We start from the raw sequence: 13,388 nt of genomic DNA, 5'->3' as shown, positions 1-13,388 counted from the left end.
AAAAATAAAATAGTGTTTTGGAGCTGAGAATTGGCTCTATCGAATGTGTTATTGTGCTCTTTTTATCTGTTGTAGTTTATATGGAAATAAATAGGAGGCATTGCTTTCAGACTGGAAGGGAACTGTTTTGTCAGGCCTGAAATGGTGATTGTGCATCTGGTGAAGGGGTGGTTGGCCCAGGAAGCACAGGTGCATGCTGGATCATTTAAGAGCTAGACGCTGAAAGGAGAATGGCTTAATGAAAGCCATTCCTGAGAGGGAGTTTTATATAGCTGGAGACTCTATCACCAGTTGGGTGAGTTAACTTTTTGCTATATATATGTTCACTGATATTCTTAATGACACTTTGCCTGGTATTGCAAAGAATTTATCAGAAGCAATTTCACTGTTTCCAAGGATCAACACCTACATGTGCATATGAGGTTATGTTGTGGTGATGTATGTTAGCATGTGAATTTTTCAAGCCCTAAGTTTGGGGCCTATTAGAGCAGACATATCTTGCTCAAGATTGCTGGCTACTAGAATAAAACTTCTTCTGTCAGTCTCTTGGTACAGAGTATCAGATCTACAAAAGAGAAAATTCAAAGACAGATAAAATATAGCTGATGGGTATGTAAGCTCATACTATGACAGTTGGGCATTGATCAGAATGGGATGTCTCTAGTTGGGCAGAAGTAATAAAAAAAAATTTAAAAACTCAAGATAATCAAAAAGTATCTGTTTAGAGGATTGTGCTCTGAGCCCACCCTTAGGTTATGCTGCTAAGGACACATAATTCATCCTATGTAATGATTTAATTTAAAGTGAAAAAGTATCAGAATAAGACACTAAGGCTTCTGGCTAAAGAAGATAACAGCTAACTATAGCTGAGTCAGTTCATGTTTTAGAAGTAAATGTGTAGACAGAACCTCTGCTGCATTTCAGAAATTAAGGCTATTTGTGCTACAACCAAATGGTCTCTTTGAACCTATCTGGTGTTAATCATCTCTTGTCCTCCTCTGATTACAATACAAAATGTAAATATTGCCTTGGTATAACTAACAGTTGGAAGAGGTCCCTAAGTTTCCCTCAAAGCAAGATGGCAAAATTGGTGCCTGAGGATGTGGAAAGCTTAAACAGTGTCAGTGAGATTTTTCTTAGTTCAAAAAAAAACTAAATGCATCCAGAAAATACAAAAAATACTATCACTACCCTGTCACTATATAATACTTAGTAGTTAAACATGGATCATATTTCTGGTTTGAGGCATCTCATTGCATACTACTGTGGTGGTGGTGGGGAGGGGGGAAATAAAAGAATTTATGTATATTATGAACAACAAACACATGTATTTAAAAAAAAAAAAAATCATATGAGACAGATACGGTCAAAGCCTATTGACCATACGACTTGCTAAAGTTGTAGCTTGGCTAAGCAAGCCACATGGGAAGACGTGGTTAAGTGTTAGCCCTAAAACTCAGCATCTGAGCACAGTGTCATCTTTTCTAATTTTGATGAAATAGATAGTCAGAAAGAGATATGTGGGCAAGATAATAAATTGTGAGCAAAATATATGCTTTTCTTGATGTTATCAGAAATCAGGATGGCTTATTAGTCACAGGTGGATGCTTAGATCTGGCAGTTGTTCTTCCAGATCACAGTGTGCCTCTTATGCATTTTCTGGGTGGTCCTTCTTTGGCTGGTCATTCTCAGGCATTGCAGAGATAGGTGTTTTACTTGTCTACTCACATGCAGGATTAATTCTGAATACAAAAATCTGAGAAAAAAGAGAATAAGAAAAATAGCTGCAAGAGGAAAGGGGAATGTGATAATTGGTAGGGGAAGGCACTTTTGCTTTATGCATCTGAATAGCCAGAGATTACTAATACAGGGCAGCTTTTGCAGTAAGGTAGGACTAAGTTAGCTTTCTCTGTGAGATTGTCCAGGAGCCCATTTCACTCATTTTTGGGTCTACTCTCATGTCTCTCAAGAGTCTAACAATTGATAGACAGATCATTTTGCTATTACAAGCTGTCTAAGGAAGCTCAATGTTTAAAACAACATTTCTGGTCTATTAAAATCATATTTCTTACTACTCTTTACTGTACCTAGGGTGAACACAGTCTCCTTCGTAAAAGTTGCTCCATTTGCATCACTCTGTCTTCTACTTCTGGCATATCTGCCACTATTTATTTTTTTTACACACTACAGTAGCATCTTGGAAAGTTTCATTTGCTTCGTTTATACAGGTTCAGTATTAATAACTCCTTAAACCTGACTACTCTAAAGGTAGTAAGTCATTTTGGTATCAGTATAATTACTTGAGTTTTATCATATAATTACTTGAAATGTTTGACTGGGTAGCTTCTGATCTGACTGTGTTGAAGCCTTGTGTATTAGAGCTGGATTAAATGAGGTTATACTTGCCTTGACAACTTGCATTCAGAATACTGAATTACATATTCTCAGGTATAGAAGGAAGAGAAAGGAGGAAAACAATTCCGCCTATTCAGTTTCTGCCAAGTAGCTGTCTTTCCTTATACTCACATTGGGAATCAAACTAAGAATCTCTAGAGCCAAGAAAAATGTTATTCACCCTCTTGCTCAAACTGAGCAATTGCTTGGCCTTGTGATTGACATATTATCAGACTTCATATTAGCATAATATGTAGGTGAGAAGCTTTTTCTCCCTTAGTTATGGTATTTTCTGGTAAAAGGACTGGAAATCTGCTTCAAGTGTAACAGGGTCTATTTGTACTTTCTGAAACCATTTTGTGGCCTAGCAGATTTTTTTCAAAAACAAACAAAAAAAACCCTTTTTTTCTGTTAAATTAGATTTATGTTGTTTCAGTGCAAAGTAATTGAAAACCTACAAGTAGTTTGTGTTAAAAAGACTTTTAATATTTTATAGAAAAAGTTATAGTGTAATAATGGCTTAATTTTCATTGTGGGGTTATTCATTTTGCTATTGTGAAATGTTTATTTCTATCCCTTCTCTGGAAGGAGCACAAAGGGTTTATATCTTGTTATCTTTCCTTTAACCTTTAGCTGTTGCATGATTCTTGTCAATATTTATCTTATTTTGCCAAAAGCAGGTATAAAAATCTAACTTCATCTACCTTTCTTAGTCTTTTTTTGTAATTCTTTTTTTTCCTTTCTCAGCCAGAAGAGTTATGCTACTATCAGGTAGCAATAGCAGATGTCTTTTGTTAAAGTTATAATTAGCTTTGTAATTAGCCTGATTTGTGACCTATTTATTCTGTTTAAATGCTGTAAGATGAAATCTGTCTGCTCGTGGATCTTACCAAAGGGGAATTCTGCAGGGGACAGAAGTTAATTGGGCTAAACTTTTTGGAGGAAGAAAGAGGAAAGAATAAAGCAAAAGCAACAGTCTTGCACTGAAAAATCTCCTTTATGTTGTATTGTATTCTCTGACATTTGTATGGAAGTGTGAGGGCAGAGTTCCTATTGCTTTAAAATCCCAGCACTTGAAGTTTAAAACAGAGGAAGTTTAGAAGACTCTTTCCTCAAGACCCAGAAAGGGAGCTGAGAGGATATTAGCAATGTGATCCTAGGGTAGATTGTAACATAAGATAAATGTTTGATTAAGAAGGAATGCTTCTACGTAAAAGGAGCACTACTTTATTCTATAAATAAAAATAAATTTTACTAATACTAAGGACAAAATAACATTTGATCTTACAAAAGCTAACCTTATTACTTGAAAGATTGTATCAGGATTAATCGCTGCTTTATATAAAACAATACATGATTAAATGAGAAAGAAAAGAAAAATAATGGAACCAAGGATAGGTATTTCCCAAATAACTTGACGCTAAACTCAATTCAATAAATTTATTTTAATTATTGATCAATAACCATTTTATACACTGTTGGCATAATGCCTCTTGCTGTATGCTGTATCTAGAAACACTCAGTTCACCAAAAACCCACATATAGTAGGCACTAACTTGGTAGGTAATAGTAGCAGAGGCTCTGGCTCTACGACTCCACTGCAGTCTGTCCAATATTAACCTGAGGAAAAAATACCGGCGTTTCTTTTTTTTCTTTTTTTCTTTTTTTTTTTTTAAATTCCTCTAGCCTTATAGAAGCAATCCTTTCTCCGTTGCACCATTCAGCATATTTTCTCATTCATTCTTCAAAGTAAATAGTGTTTACAATACTCAACAATACTTACCTGATTCATCTGAACCATTTGACACGGCTCAGATAGCTTACCAAAGAATTTAGCCTGAGAATACATGAGGTCTTGGAGTCAGGAACTATACTATATAGATAAGCATTATATACAAGTACTTGTTGTCATGGTTACTCTGATAGGCTCAATTCTGACTTTTTCCTGGTCTTTCTGAATAGGTGATAGAGATTCAGAAAGACTTTCAAGCCTCACTCAACACACATTCCTACAATTTTAAACATGTATGTATTTGGAGGAAAGGGGGGGAAGTGTACGTGGGCTGTAATCCACCTACTTCATCTTTTCAAATATTTATAGATAGTAGAGTGCAAGTCAACATAAATAAGAGAAGCCTGTATGTGTTGCACTGTATTTTTCCAAAATACTCTTTTGCTGTCAGAGAAATCAAAATAAAGTAGTTAGAAAGTAGTTCTAAAGAAAAAAAACAGAAGCTAGAGCCTGTCAATGCTTTATTTCAACAGATCTTTTAAAGAACCCAATCTGTTTAGAAAGCCACAAGAAGAATTGTATGTGTAGCTTTATGGAGCAAGTAATAATGAGTCCACAAAGTGTGTTGCTTGCCCTTGATAAATATGCCCTGTTAGTGTCCATAACCCTAACTGTTGTGTGTTTTAAGCTTAAGATATACAAGTTTAGAAACAGAATGTAATTTCTGAGTGAAAAGTTACGCTCTAGATATGGAGACAATAAGAAAATATTTAATGCGTGATTATCTCCTTGCTACACCATGAAGCTACGATAAAATTGTTTGCTTGTCTTCCTGTATCACTGCTGACATAATTGCTGAAGTGATTTTACTGTTTATATGCTTGCAGGTTATTGGCCTTAGTTGGCCTCTAAATGGACCTGTGCATCTGGTCCAATAACTTTTCTAAATGTTCTTGATCTGCCAGCAGACACTTGTGACTTACTATTTTAGGGCTGGATTCCTGTAGTTTTCTCTCTGTGGATTCTCCTGCCCATAAGAGGAGGAAAGGGGTGACCAGATTCATTAATACCTCCCCTGCCCCTTAGATTAAGCTAAAAATGGTACACAGAGGTCTTCACACAATCATTTTTAATGAAAATCTATATATTATGATTATTCTAGAAATGTTAGCATAAAATTATCCCCAAATTATTGGTAATCTAATACTCAGAATCTATCTTAAACAATGGGGTAAACTACATGACCTTAAGGAACTGAAATAAGCCTCACAACTACTTAACAACTTCACAAGAAATATGGCTTTTTCGGGTACAGCCCTGCCAAAAAAAATATGGGGGTACTGATGGATGGGATACTGAGTGTGATCCAACAGTTGCATTTGCAGCCCAAAAAGCCAACTGTATCCTGGTCTGCATCAACAGTAGCATGGCCAGTGGGTCAATTGAGGCGATCCTGCCCCTTTGTGCTGAAAGACTTCACCTGGACCACTGCATTGAGATGTGGAGTCCCTCAGTACAGGAGAGATGTGGACCTGATGGAGCACATCCAGAGAAGGGCCGCAGAAGGGATACAAGGGATGGAATGCCTCTCTTATGTGGACAGGCTGAGAGAGCTGGGGCTGTTCAGCCTGGAGAAGAGAAAGCTCCAAGGGTGGCCTGAAAGCAGCTTTTCAATATCTAAAGGGGAGCTACAGAAGAGAAAGAGATAGACTGTAATGTGGGATCTGTGGTGATAGAACAAGGGAAATGGCTTCAAGCTATAAGAGGGTAGATCTAGGTCGGATTTAAGGAAAAAGTCTTTTGCAGTAAGGGTGGTGAGGCATTGGAACAGGTTGCCTACAGAGGTTGCCTGATTTAGCTGTGGATGCCCCTGTTTGTTGTAGGGGACTTAGTCCAGGTGATCTTTAAAGATACCCTCCAACTCCAAGGGTTTTATGATTGTATGATAATGTCCAAATGTAGAAACAGACTTTTCAGTATTGGTAGTCCAAAACTCTCGCTTCCAACAAATCTGGAAGCCTAAAAATTGCACGCTACTGTCTTTTGTACTGCGTCTTTACAATGCAGTGTTATGAAGTTCTTTTCTGGATCCAACTTTGATAACAATTTACCAATCTTATTTCTTGTAGCTTCATACAAACAGCATGGTAGCTTTCTCAGCAGTGATTCCTTACAGTGTTTATATTTACTTCAGATTAACTCAATATTTGTTCTTTGTGATATCACATGAAAGTCAAAAGTTCTTCCTCCACAAGGGTGAGAACTTCCTGACCTTTTGAAGTGGCTCCAGATGTTTTCTTTTTCAAAAAACCCCAAAAAGTTTTTTGAGCTAGAGCTACTCCAGCAAAGCACATATGCATGCAATGAAGTTTGCTTAAGCCACAAGGTTGAGACTATGAAGCAGTGTAAAGGGAATTAATACTATCTGGTCAGCTATTATATTAACTTATAATAATATAATAAAATATTTTATTAATTCATGTATATAATGGCCTCATAACTTTATTTCCTTGTTGTCTAGTGATCTTATACAATGAAACTGGTATGCAAAATACTTTTTCCTTATTAACACGTGGAATACATTACTAATCTCACTGTTTCCGAAGTAGTTCCCTGGGACGATATTGCATGGTTTTGCTGTTTAATTTTTTTCTTGTCCCTTGTGTACGAAAGACCCTGCTATTATAATTTATATGCTTATTCAGCAGAAAAGTTTTTCCCTAATTTTCTTAAATCTGTAGTTGCTCTCTTTCTTCTTAAAATGATAATAATTTACTTTATTGTTCGTAGTGTTCAAAGGTATTTGCTGTCTGCACTATTTTGATTTCTTTCTTAACTTTCCTGGATTGTGATGAGCTAGCCAGTTCTTGCTGGTCTCTGTTCTTTTAGCTGCATGTAAAGTTAGCCTGTCATGTACTGAGATACCTTCTGCTACAATAATGTCTCCTAAACACTTTGAAAAGTGCAAAACCAAAAGAAAACACCTGCACTGCAAAACCCAAACAGCTAGCCAAACAGAATTTTTTTAGAGTGAAGCATGAGAAATCACTTGGTTATCCGTGTCAGCACAGATCAAAAAATCATGCAATATAATTTAACCATCACAATTTCTCTGCTAGACTGAAGCTATTGCTCTGGTTTTAAAACTTAAGTACAAATATGATGTTATCTGATGAACTGAAGTGAGAATATTTTACTTTCACTCCTCTTCTTCAGGCTTTGGGCAACAGATTATTATGGGGATGATGTCTAAGTGAAAAATGTAATGTTGGACAATAGAAGGTCACAGCAGTACAGGAAACTCCAGAGCCTCCGACTAAACTGGGTTGTTTTTTGTGTGTGTGTGTGAAATATGTCTTTTAGTTCATTTCAAATGTTTATAGCAGCTTCTATGCAATATCTGCAAGCTATCTTAAAATATATTGTTGTGTCCTTGCTGACCCTTCAGATGATTATTCTCCTCCAGCTTGTGCACTGTTTCTTATGTTGTTTTGAACTCTTTAGTTGTCTTTTTTTTCCCACAAAATATTTTTATCATTTTGTCAGTAAAAGGTTTCCACCTGATGCCTCCTGCTACACTATGCTCTGAAATAACCGTTCAATTGCAATCTGGTGACTATAGTCTACTAAATGGAATTTCATCAAAAATTGGTCAGAAAATTGTAATTTATTTTATCTTCTACTGAAGATTCTTCTTTCTTTGAAAATATTATGCAGATTTAATCCAAAGTTAGATGTGTTCAAACATTAACTTGCATAATTTGAGGGATTTATCTCATTTTCTTGATTAGAGTTAGAAAGACAGAAAAAGGTTGCAAAACTGAGAACTTGCGTGTTCATTTTGGATGATGCCACGTCACACTCATTTAAATTAAAACAAAACAATTTCATTAAGAAAATACTGGAAATACTTATTTGTTTCTCCTCAAGGACTTTGTCATGCTGGTTTTATTTTCTGTGAAGTTAATTTTACATGTTCTAAGTAGTGAGACAGTATGTTGGATTGCCTTTGTGTTTCTTAGGAATCCAGCCTAACCACTTACCTTCAAGCCTCTAGGACACATCAAAGCAGCGTGGAGCTCTACCAAAGAGATCTATCCAAAGCACTACCTTGGTTAGCACTACATTCCTCTTTGACTGATATAAACCACTTCTGAAAGTGGTTAGGAATTAGTGAAGTTATATTTTAAGATAGCTATCACTATCCATCTAAGACAGCTTTGGTTGCCCTATGCTGGTGTGTACCGAGTGTTGGTGTATCATATTATGCCCAGAACATTGGATTCATTTCCGGATGTAATTTTTAGTAAAAAGTTGTTGACAAATTAGAAGGGGAAAAAAAAAGTATTAATTAAAGCTTCAAAAATTGTTAGTGATGATCTATTGTGCTAAATGATACCATAACTGGGAGAAATTGAACAGAATTAAGATACAAAGTGTTTAAATAAAGCATTAAGAAATACTGTGACAGATATATGAAGCTGCAGTATACTCTCCAAAGAGAGGTGGTGGGACTCTCATTGCCTGAAGCACTTGAAAATATATAAAAAAAAAAAAAAAAAAAAAAGCTAAAAAAAATCTTGGAAAATGTGCCTGAACTGGCAGGAGACTGGATTGACCTTTTCCTTCTTTTATTCTGTGAATAATAAAAATGGTACTTCTAAAAGACTTTAATATCCATGTCAAAAATTTTACCTATCTTTTCCTATATTTTGAGGTCTTTTCTTTCTTTTTTTTTAATCAGTATGGAAATGTCACTGACTACATTAAATGGCCCATTCTATCTCAAATTGCTGGGTGCTTCTCATTTTTAATATTATATCTAGCTTATAGAGGCTGCAAATTGATTTTTCTTTATTTTTCATAATTTTCCTTTCTTGCCAATAGCTCTTTCAGAGTATTTTAAATTTTGATGGCTGTTTAATCTTTTATCTAATGAAAACTACTCTGTGAGTTGCATTACTCAGTGTTGAGGTAAATGATCTTGAGAAGATATATCACATGTATCTAAGTGTTGTATATTTAGCATTAGGCCTGCATGTGATTCCTTCTAGATCTTTTCAAAGTTCTTGATCATTCTCTTGTTCTGATTTATGTTTCCCAAAGACCAAAATATAGGCTCTCTAGACCTCTGTATCCTGTCTAATGCATAAAAATGCGTTAGTTTTTCTGGACTGTATCTTTAATGTTGATTACAATTCAAGTAACAACACAGAGAAGCCAATACTGACTTGAAAAATGCTTGCTGACATATTTGTTTTCTTTTTTTTTTTTTCTTTCGTTTTATCAAAGCCTTGATGAAACATCCAGCTCAGGAAACACAATGGGTTTAAACACTTCACTGAAAAGAAATCTGTGTCATAAGCACTCCATCTGATTACTTGGATCTTCAGGTACAGACATCCTCTGCCTTCTCTGCGCATCTCTTGGCTTTTCAGTGAACAGAAACTATCCCATCTAGTTCCTTCCTCTGATGTCTCTGCCAAGGTAGGGGCACATTCCAATCTGCAGAAGGTGAATGATTTTATCTAGGGCTTGTCTAATGGTTGGAGCTTATTTTTCTGAACTGAACAGGACCTCAAGTTTTCTATCTTTTAATTATTTCTAATTTTTTTTCCTTAAGCCCATTGACTTAGTGCTTTTTCAGCTATAAGAAAGGTTTTGTTCCCTTTTGCTGTCGTGAACAGTATCCTTTCCGCTTCCATATTTGTCTACATGCTTGTATTTTACTGGTATATTCCATCAGGGAGGCTGAATTCATCTTTGTACGACTGCGTTTTCACTTGCTTTTGTTTTGTCTAGTAGTGACAGTATCCTCAGGCCTGTCCTCTGTGAGTCTTTAAAGGTGTGCACTGCATTAAAAAGAAAAGTTGTCCTCTTTGCAACTCACCTGACAGCCCAGTATTGTCAAACACTGTTCTTTGAAGATTTTCCCCGAGCAAGCAGTGCTGGTTGCTCTGTCTTGGTGTCTCTTACATGTAGTGACATTCTGTATGTTCCCTTTGGTCTCATTCTCCCTCCTTAATTCTGGGTTATGCCATAGTTTGCCATAAAATGTGCAGGTGCCTTATATCTGTTTTGGAATTTAGTTTTCTGATCTCAATGTACTTTACTCACACAAGAGTTTCTTTTGCATTGACTGTGGCAACTCTGTTTGTGTTGTCTTTGTGGCTGCTCAACACTGTATTTCTAGGGACTTGCCCAGAGTCTTCCATTAGCACCACTCCTTCAGGATTTTCTGTTATTGTACAAGTAGCATTTGATTTCATAATGAAGAAGCTGTAACTCCATCATTCCTCCTCTGTTCCACTTCATCATCATTGTCCTCTGTGGTCACTTTTTTTCAAAATACCACTGAATAAGAAAGCAAATTACCTGTATACTTCATTTTCACAGGAGTGAAACACTTTTCAGACCATTAACACACAAGTTCATTGTTAATTTCTTGTGCCTGATTTAACAGAAAACTGTGAAAATATTGTCACTTCAGAAACAGCTACTGTCAGAAATACCTTCCCACTTTACTTGTTCTTGGCAATCCATTCACCACAAATAAAGCACAGTTAACACTTTTTCCAGTTGTTCTGCATATTTTACACAGTTCTGGCTTTTATGAAGTGTTTAATGCCCATGAGATTGCTGAGCTGGATATTTCATCAGTTTTCTGCTTGTGTGCTCCTGATATGTGACTTACTGAGAAACAATGAAGTGCTAAGGACCAGGGCAGGTCTTCCTGACAGGCCCAAAAACATGAGACCTTGGTGACAGCAGCATCAAGTCCCATATGTATCCAACCAGGGAATTTTCACATGCTTGTTCCTCATAGGCATTCCATACAACGGTTCTTCCTTGGTGAAAAAAGCTTTGCCTCTCTGTCCATGCTGCTCGCGTAAAAATATAGCAGTCAACCCTTTCATCTTTCCTCCCCCCTCATGCCTGTGCATGGGGCTGTGATTCCTTTTTTCTCTAATCTACCTTCCTTGTCTTTTGACTCTGTATTATCTAACGTGTGTCAAGGTTGAATGACAAGATATGGTATTGGTGAAGGGACGCAGTTCTTCTGGTGTCTTGGCCAAAATGTTCGAGATGTGATATACAGTAGAGTATTAACGATATTAAAGTGGAGGTCATAGAAATGCATGTCAAACTGGTATGCAGTTTGCGAGAAGACCAAAGAGGGTTTTTTTGCAGTAGTAAATACAATTGAGAATTTCCCTACTGGTTAATGCTAGTGAATGAGAAAATAAAGATATACCTTAGACTGATCCAGGAATTATAAGTGAAGAACAAGATGTCAGTAGTTCACAGATATAATTGGATCCAGTGGGTACAGACTGTGTAATCCAAGGGCCACCTCATGCTATACCTTAATGTCTACTGAATTTACAGTGTTGAACTTTACACATTAAATCCTGTTGTTTCTGTTTAATTTCTTCATTTATGCTCACATGTATCTCCTTGAGAGAAAATTTATATTAGAACTTAAGCAGAATATAATTTGGGTCCTGGTAATACACTCCATATTTGATTTCTTCAGAGAATCATGTGTTAGATTAGAATCTTATTTTAGACTTTTGAGGAGGGGGGCTATCTGTAACTTGTGAAATTCAATAAAATTTAAGTTGACTGACTTAAGTTTAAATATATCTTTAAACTAAAGAAAATATTCTTCATTTTTATGCAGTCATTTCCTCTGCGAGGTGGAGGTGGATTCTAAAATCCTCCTAGGCAGCTAAAACAGGCAGTCAGACTGCAGTATAGAGAAATATACTGTGGTACTGGAGCTGAGTGACTTTTCTGAATGTCTAATTTGAGCTGGAGTTCATGCTATGCTCCACAAGACAAAGTAAAAAATCTACACTGACCATGGAGTAGAAAGTACAAAGAGATTAGTTTCCATGGGTTTGGGATCACGCATGAGAGAATCACTACTCTAGCCAAATAAATTTCTCTAAAACACACAGAAATGTAGTGTTGGAGGAGTTTTCTAGCCTCCTGAGAGGCTGAGCATGCAGTGAAATTATTGTTTGTTTGGATTTTTTTTTTTGCACTGACTGGAAAGAAAGATTTGGTATGTATGCTATGAGGCATTTACCTTGAATGTATGTAATCCAAGTGCTGTAAGGCAAAAGTTTTATCTTTTTCAGAAATTAATGATCCTGTTTTCAGGCACTTGGATTCTGGGGGAAGTCTCAGTTCAGCAGCATAATCCTGTAGCGCCTAGGAAAATGATCTGAAAATTTTCAGAGTATAGCTGGGATAAACTGAGAGTTATTTTTTCAGTGAAAAGTTGAGAAAAGCACAGAGGGAAGGTTGAAAAGGGCAACACAATCTGAAGCAGGCACCACTTATCCAATTCTGTAGCACAATGAATAGTATGCTGTCCCTTTTGTCTTTTCTATTCTTTGTTACAACATAATATTTCCTAGAATAGCATTAACTCATTTTTTTCATGACATAATAACATTTTCATGAGGCAGTGACATGATGTTTATGTGATCTAAGATAGAGATAAACATGGAGAGATAGATCTATTTTCCTCTGTGGAGAGGAAAGCTGTTATGAAGTGCATTTGGTATGGTGCTTCAGAAATATGATCAGCAATGGTCATTCATAGAGGATACTGTGAGAAATCTGTATTACAAATGATGCAAGGAATGAAAAAATATTCAACAGAAAAACAGGACAGGTTCTGGAACAGTTTTCCTTAACTTTGCTTATTGCGCTTATCAGCTATTAAATTCAATATTTCTTCTATAACTAGACACATTATCCAATGACCAGTCAAAAAAAAAAAAAAAAAACCTGCTTAAAAAAAAAAAAATTTTAAAGTATCACTCAAAAAATCCCAAACAAAAAAAACAAAATCTAAATTTTTTGATTTTTTTTTTACTGCTGTTGTGCAGAGATCAGTCATATTTCATCCTGATTTAGAGTTCCAGCAGGCTGAAAATAGCCCACCACCTCTGTCTTTGGCACAATTATGGTACTCAGTTGAGAATGTATATTCAAATACGTTGTTTACCAGGCAACATTTTGGGGGAAAGCAAAAGTGAAAGTGAGGAACGTTTGTATTTAAAAGCACTATGTATCTTGTTTGGTTTTTTTAGCTTGTTTGTGAGTGCTTTACCATGAATCTGGATCTTGGCATCTCGATACTCAGGGAATAACTTGAATTTTCATCTCTTCTAACCTTTATTATGAAGATCTACGCACACTAATCCCTCACATACTTAAAAAGAGATTTTTTTTTTCTAACTGG

General features: G+C 36.1%; 1 long non-coding RNA gene across 1 annotated transcript in view; it reads left to right on the top strand.

The window, feature by feature from the left end:
* Positions 1-224: 224 nt before the first annotated feature.
* Positions 225-13,388, top strand: part of LOC125691941 (uncharacterized) — a 30,283-nt gene continuing 17,119 nt past the window's right edge. Inside the window, exon 1 of the long non-coding RNA XR_007376364.1 lies at positions 225-295. This is a non-coding gene — a long non-coding RNA (uncharacterized LOC125691941). The remainder of the gene's footprint in view (positions 296-13,388) is intronic.

Source organism: Lagopus muta, chromosome 4 (assembly GCF_023343835.1).
Source record: "Lagopus muta isolate bLagMut1 chromosome 4, bLagMut1 primary, whole genome shotgun sequence".
Taxonomy (NCBI): Eukaryota; Metazoa; Chordata; class Aves; order Galliformes; family Phasianidae; genus Lagopus; species Lagopus muta.
Note: the sequence above shows the minus strand (reverse complement) of the source record. Positions and strands in the feature narration are given on the sequence as shown.